This window comes from Aptenodytes patagonicus, chromosome 3, assembly GCF_965638725.1.
Source record: "Aptenodytes patagonicus chromosome 3, bAptPat1.pri.cur, whole genome shotgun sequence".
In the NCBI taxonomy this organism is placed as follows: domain Eukaryota; kingdom Metazoa; phylum Chordata; class Aves; order Sphenisciformes; family Spheniscidae; genus Aptenodytes; species Aptenodytes patagonicus.
The window spans coordinates 113,755,478-113,762,925 of NC_134951.1; positions in this window are offsets into that span (position 1 = coordinate 113,755,478).

Sequence of the window (7,448 nt, forward strand, 5' to 3'; positions counted from 1 at the left end):
TATTTGCCTCCTCTTGATACCCCTCACATGGGTGCAGGGTGCATACCTTTCTTGCTCTGCCCTGGCTATGACCCTACCATTTGTCTACCCAGGGGAAAGAAGTAGGACTTCACTGCGCAGGAGATGAATGCCCAGGAAGGATCTGGCCCAGGGTGCAAGAAACATGTCAGGTTCCCCTTGCTGGCAGGAGCAGTGTAAGCTGTCCCACTGGTAAGCTCTGTCTGAATCAGGTTCAATAAGTGCTTGAAAAACTGTCAACCTGCCATTGACGGCATGATGCATTTCCCTGTAGTCAGGCTCTAGCAGACAAGCAGAATCAGCCTGAAAGCAGAAACCACTGTCCCAGAGCAATAGCCAGCACTTATTAGGATCTCACCAAGAATGAAGTTGGCAGGGCCAGAGAGACATATTGCTAAAAATACATTTGGCAGTTAGCAGGAGAGAAGTAAAATAAAAACCTGCTTCACTCAGCGCTCTTCGGTCACATATCCTTAAGAGAGCAGGAGGCCCCACAGCAGGCATTCACTGAAATCATCCTCTGTGGGTCCAAGTAGTAAACCTGTATCAGCGGATTCGGTACTGGATCCTGTTCAGTCCTGGAAAAAACTGGGGAAGGAGAAAGTATAACCATTCTTTCCATCAAGGAAATGATCAAGTGTTAAAGCAAATGCATGCAGATTAGGAGTGAGACAACTGGTAGGTGCGTCACACTGAACTCAGCTTCTATCCCAGAAACTCATCAGAGGGAGAAAGCTGATGAAATGAAACTCCACTTTATCTTTTTACTTCACTTTCTTTTTTTAAGTATTTTCTCAGTGTCTGTGATGCATAAGGTTTCTTTGGAAAGATATGTTTCTTTGGAAAGGTAATTTACCGGCTAAGTGCCGGGTCCTGCACTTGGGTCACAACAACCCCATGCAGCGCTACAGGCTTGGGGAAGAGTGGCTGGAAAGCTGCCTGGCGGAAAAGGACCTGGGGGTGTTGGTCGACAGCCGGCTGAACATGAGCCGGCAGTGTGCCCAGGCGGCCAAGAAGGCCAATGGCATCCTGGCCTGTATCAGAAATAGTGTGGCCAGTAGGAGTAGGGAAGTGATCGTGCCCCTGTACTCGGCCCTGGTGAGGCCGCACCTCGAATACTGTGTTCAGTTTTGGGCCCCTCACTACAAGAAGGACGTTGAGGTGCTGGAGCGTGTCCAGAGAAGGGCAACGAGGCTGGTGAGGGGTCTGGAGAACAAGTCTTATGAGGAGCGGCTGAGGGAACTGGGGTTGTTTAGCCTGGAGAAAAGGAGGCTGAGGGGAGACCTCATCGCTCTCTACAACTACCTGAAAGGAGGTTGTAGCGAGGTGGGGGTCGGTCTCTTCTCCCATGTTACAAGTGACAGGACAAGAGGAAACAGCCTCAAGTTGCACCAGGGGAGGTTTAGATTGGATATTAGGAAAAATTTCTTCACTGAAAGGGTTGTCAAGCATTGGAACAGGCTGCCTAGGGAAGTGGTGGAGTCACCATCCCTGGAGTAGTAGATGTGGCACTTAGGGACATGGTTTAGTGGTGGACTTGACAGTGTCAGGTTTTCGGTTGGACTTGATGACCTTAAAGGTCTTTTCCAACATAAATGATTCTGTGATTCTACGATTCTGTTGGATCTCGCCTGTCAAGTATGTCCTGGTCAAGGCGTGCTGGGGAAGATATCAGGCTTTAAGTACATACAATTAAGTACTATGTTGCAATTGCATTTTAACTGTTAAAGTTATTTTTCAAAACTTCCTAAAAGGTGTAATTTTGTCCTCATAGTCTTCAGTTTCATTGTGAAGGCACTGAAGTAGGCCAGCTTGTATAAAACATGGGCTTTTGGGTTTTATGAGGAAAGGAAAACAAAATTATCTTCAATAGGAAAGCTAGAAAGGAAGAGAATTCAGAGTAGGAGAGCAGATACGGAGGAGGAGCTGAGGGGGAGGGCATTTGTATTTACTGTCAGGGACAATATTGTCTCCTAGAAGAGGAAAAGGGCACAATACTTGCAGAGCTTCTGCTGCTCTAAGTTTGTGTACGCTGCCTCTTACTAACTAAAGTGTGTCACCTCCGCAGTATGGTAAAACACCTGACCTCCTTTTGACATTCCTTTTTAGTGAATACCATCCGATGGTAAATGAAGAGTGTCTGGAAGGCAGAGCAGGGCTTCTTGCAAAGACTTTTAATAAGTTATCACACCTTCTTGCCAGATTTCTGCATCCTGGATGCTTCCACGAGGGCAGAGCTCCTGTACGGGTTGGGGAAGATGAGTCACTCCATCCCAGTGGCAATAATGCATGGGGATGAACTTCTTTTCATCCTTTCTAAAGCATCACTTGCAGTGTCTCACTAGCTGACTTTCGACTCTTCAGGTGGTAGGCCTGGTAAAGCAAACACAGCTTAGTAGTATCTTTTTCTCTTGGTTGTTCCAAGTCCTCCACCTTGCAGGCCTCCACCTTGGTCTGGTAACCAGAGTGGGAAGGTAAGCAAAATTTGCTGCTGGCAGCGGAATAAGAGGAGAGGACGTGCTGTCTCATGTCTTGCAAAGTACAACGGTGTTTCTATAAGTGTGGGGGTGTCCATAAGTGACTGCTGATAATCATCTCCAAGCCACATGCTCTGCTGGAGGCAAAGACACTCTCCAATTTATGAAAAACGACAAAGTACCTGGCAATCCTCAATAAGTGCCACATAGCCTTTTTGTGGTTAGGCTATGTAGTTTTTACTCTTCACAAATACAAGTGGCAAGAAAGAAACATGCAGGGACGTAAGCCTCTTCACATGACTCAGAACTTTAAATCTGTCTTCTTGCTTAATCCAAGTCTTGTGATCGCAGCACAAGCACTTTGCTGGCAGTGCACAGTTCTGCTAAAAGCAAGCTGCTTCCTAAGGGCAGTTCTATGCAGAGAAAATCTCCTTGGAGAGCTTCCTAAAAGGTTACTAAGAGATCCCCCACTAACTTCTACTTCACGATATAAGCCCATGTTACCTGCCATGCAAATAATTCCTGGGATTCAATGTTTCACTTCAGCAAAATTTAGTAGCAAACTGTAGCAAAATGAAATTCTTACATAAAATTGCATCTGATAAACAAATTCTTGTATGACTTCTTGGTCAAAAAAATGATGTATAATCAAAGTCTAGATTTTCTGACATTGATCCAAAACCAATCTGTACCTGATCTTTGTGTGTCAAGGAGTTTACACAAGTTTGGGATTGGTATATGTTGCATTTGCAGCTACGAGAAGCAGCATAATTCAGCCCATCCAGCTATTTATTTTGATAATTATGCCTCTTTTGCTTATAACATGTTTTCATTGTAGCTGTTGTGACAACACGGATGGCGAATCTCTGCAAACTGGCTGGAATAGTGGAATCAGACTGAGAAAACCTCAGGACTTTAACTGATGTTTTTTAACTCTTCTGTAAGGTACTGCAGACACCTATTGCCTCGTATACCTATTGCTGCTTTTCATCACAGGTGGTCAATTTTATATTGTAAAAATGTGTAAAATCCCTGTAGTATATTAATTCCGTTTTCTCAGTGCTCAAAAATTCTGGAGTCTGCTTCAAAATGTCCTGCATTTTGCTTGTAGTAGTTTAAAGTCCCAGCTATAGCACACTGACCTCCTCAATCTGAAATGAGGAGACAGTAACCCTGCCAACAGAAGTGCTGCAGTTCTCTGCCTATCATTAGTACGTGCCAACACTTCATTAAACTGTCCAGAGCCTGCAAGCGTAAGACAAATGGACATGATTCTGAAAAAGAAGCAGAAGGAAAAATAATAATTTTTCATCCTGTGTGTTTCGTTGATTAATGGACTTACATTCAGTTGATAGGGGTAAGAATTTGAATGGACAAGAAAGGCAGCAGTTTAAAATATCGTATTCCTAACAGTTGAAAGTCAGGTGTCTGTAAGCCATTAGCCCTTGTAAAGGTTGAGAGACTGATGGTTCCTGGCATGGGCCATGAGATAGTCACCTCTAGACACCTTGGGAAAATCAAAAGTTATTATGCGGTCCATTAGCTGCAAATTCCAATCTGTAAGGTCAGGGCTGAGGCACAGTGGATACGGGAGTGCATGAGACATTTAAATTGGTGTTGCATCTCTTTTGTAGACAAAAATCTTCAGTTCCTGGTGATATTTCTCTTGCTGAAAGCCATTCTGTATCTCTGAGAGTTCATGATTTTTAAATGTAAAGGTTTGAAGCCGCTGAAATACAGTGGCACATTATGTATAGGCAGAGAGACCAAGCCGTTCTAAGAAAGCACACTGACCTCAGAGGTGAGGAGAGAATAAAAGCAAGAGAAATAAAGCAGCAAAATGGGCACATTTATGAACATCATTTAAAAAATATAAAGCTAAAATAATGTTTTGTAAAAGTAATTTATTGCACACATTAAATATGCTTTTATCAGACTAACTTTAAGAAACAGAGGCAAGTCATATATAAGGACTGTGCTTATTTTTAGTGTAAAGGAGGAAGAAAATCAGGCAAAGAGGAGAGAATCATGGGGAAAGGATGCCAGGTAATAAGTGAGTGAGCACTGAGGAGTAAAAAGGATAGTAATCATCCTGCAGTGGAAAACGAACATTTGGGATGACGGGGCTAATGTGTTAGGATTGCTCAAAGCCTCTTTATGCTGTTTAAATTCGTGAGTGACAAAAACACAGCTGGTTTCAAGTCATCCTAGGTTCTCAAGGGAGACCTAAAGTATTATTTCATTAAAACACTTAGCCAGTTTTTAATTGCCTGGAAGATTGTCTGTTTTTCCATGTCTACCTGATAAAACATATTTTTCCTCCTTATCACCCTCGGTGCTTCTCTTAGACCAACAGTACTACTACTGGTGTTTTAAAAGACTTGGTGCTGAAAAAAAATGAAATAATCAGAGTGAGAGATACAAGAACATTGAAAATCAGGGAAAAAAATGTAGCTTTACTCTGTGACAGTTTACAGAGAAAGAAATTAATTGGATGAAGTTAAACTAGATTTCCCTGAAAATCACAAGATTTACTGTAGCAAGATAAAAACTGTTCAGAAGAATGGTAAGCCTTACAGGTGAACAATCTGCGACTGTGAGATCCCAGAAAGCTGCAGAGCTCTTGGGTCCAGCCGTGTCCCAAGTCCACACTAGGGCACGACACGGGTATCCACCATCCTCCTGAGAGCAGAAAGCTGGCTGAATGTGCAGGGTTTGCAGATCTAACTAGTTTTGCTGTCTCCCGAAAGAATAAAACCCTTTTATGTGCTGTGTCCAAAGGGCTTTGCGCCATCTCAAAATCGATTTTCTCCTGCTCTGCTTGCACAAGTTCCAGCTCTAACACTGGAAATGTTATAAACAAAGGCTGAGGGAGGGGAATCATGGTTATAGCTCCCTGCTCAGTTTTCATAACTTAGATCTTGATACTTCAGAAAATGGGGGCTTTTCTCCCAGTGCCTCTGGAAATTTTTTTTTCCGGAACCTCAGTCTATTTACAGATTGGAAAAAGACCCAGCTGGGCAAGACAAGCAAATGTAGCACCGATGATAGTCACAAAATTATAACGGATACTCATGACCATTGTACAAGTTTCAGACAGTGAAGAGCTTCCCACTGCTAGAAATTATCTACCAGAATATTTCTAAAAGTTATGAAGCTTTTGGCGAGAGCGAGACTAAACCTAATAAGTTACTTACGAACTCAGACTTATTAGAACTCATGCAGCAGCTATCTGAGAATCTGAGAAGGTATAGTGAGCTCCTAAACAACTGATTTAATTAAATGCAACTAAGGACTAAGAGGTATCGGATGCATGCAATCATATTCTCTTGATCTATCAATTCATATTAACAACTCTCAGAGAGCATTTTCAAATTTGTTATTTGCTGGTGCTCGCTCTTTTTTTTTTTTTGTGATTTATTCCCATTATACATCTTGTCGTATCCAACCGGCAAATTCTGCTTTATTATGATGCTATTCAAATTCTGTTTGGGGAATATCAGCCAGGCCTAGCAAATCCAAACAGTGAAGGATTCTCTCTGCCCAGTGGAAGCTACCTGAAGACTAAAAATACTAGCTCCAAAAATTCCCTGCGAGTATAAAATGCAACCCTTAAAGAACATGTTTGGACTCATTGAGTAATTTTTGTGTGTTAACTACATTTATTTGCTTTGTCTGACACATAGATTGGCTACCAACTCTGTCTCTAAATTATTTTTGCAAAAGTAGTGCAGCACCCTTACAAAAAGCATAGCTTGAACCATATTATAAATTACACTATTAAAAGACCTAGCCAGTAATTCCTTCTTAGCAGATAACAAAATAGAAACAACTATCAGGGATTTACTGTAGAGGGAAATTATTATTTCAAAGCTGATTCTATAAATGCAAAGTATTAAGAGAATTAGACCTGTTATGTTCTGTAAAATATTAAACCAAATCACTTTTTCCACCCATACAATTGATATTTCTTTTTTTAGGTGATGAGCAATCTACATTGTGGTTGATACATTACCCCTTACGAGTTCCTTAACCCACATCCCAGAAATAATTAAACTGAAATTACTCTGTGCAATGCAATGTAAAACAAAGATAATAGTTTAAGAATCTGAACACCAGTTTTGGCGAAGTCAAACTGTCAGCACTCATTAATACCAGGTTTGAATCTGAACGAACTAGAGAGTCCTTCCACTTAAAAAAGTAAAAAAATATACTTTTGGTGGGTGCTTCCTTGATGTGGGATAGCATTTGCCAGCATCATGCAAAAACAAAGGAGAGTGAATATTGCGTTCCTAGAAACCTTTGATCTCCTGCTTCACTGAACACGCCAGGCAGCTTGAACTCCTGACACCGGTGGGCACGCGCAGAACACCATCCAGGCAATCAAAGTCTCCATAGGTATACTGCAAAGAAAGGCTTGGGTTTTCTATAATGGCATGACTCTTTTGTTCTTCACAATGTTGTCGCAGAGCATGAAAGGACCATGGCCTACCAGGTTCCCTAAGAAACGTCCCCTGTGAAGAGGGGACCATCCCACGGCTGCCAGTCTGGGGTTCCTTGAACTGAAATGCTTCGGAAGCGTCTGAGCTGACACAGTGTGACGCACACGGGAGACACCACCCAGTTTTGTAATCCCTGTACTGTTTAAATGACTTACAATAATGTTAGCCCTTGCGCTAGTAGTGCTGTTCCTCTGTAGGAACATTTAGGGAATACTGTAAATCCTTCAGTAATTTTATGGCCAAGGCAGTATAATACAGTTATTTTGGGCTTCAGCTCACAGTGCCATACGATTACATCAGAATCTGCATTTTCATAAGAAAGAAAGGGCAAGTTTCTTGCCCTTACAGAAAGCTTTAAAGGAAGAAGAAAAGCTTTAAAGTATGAAATTGATGCAATGTCATCTGCTTGAGGGCCTGAAACAAGAGCTCTAAAATGTGCTCCAAAGAGTGT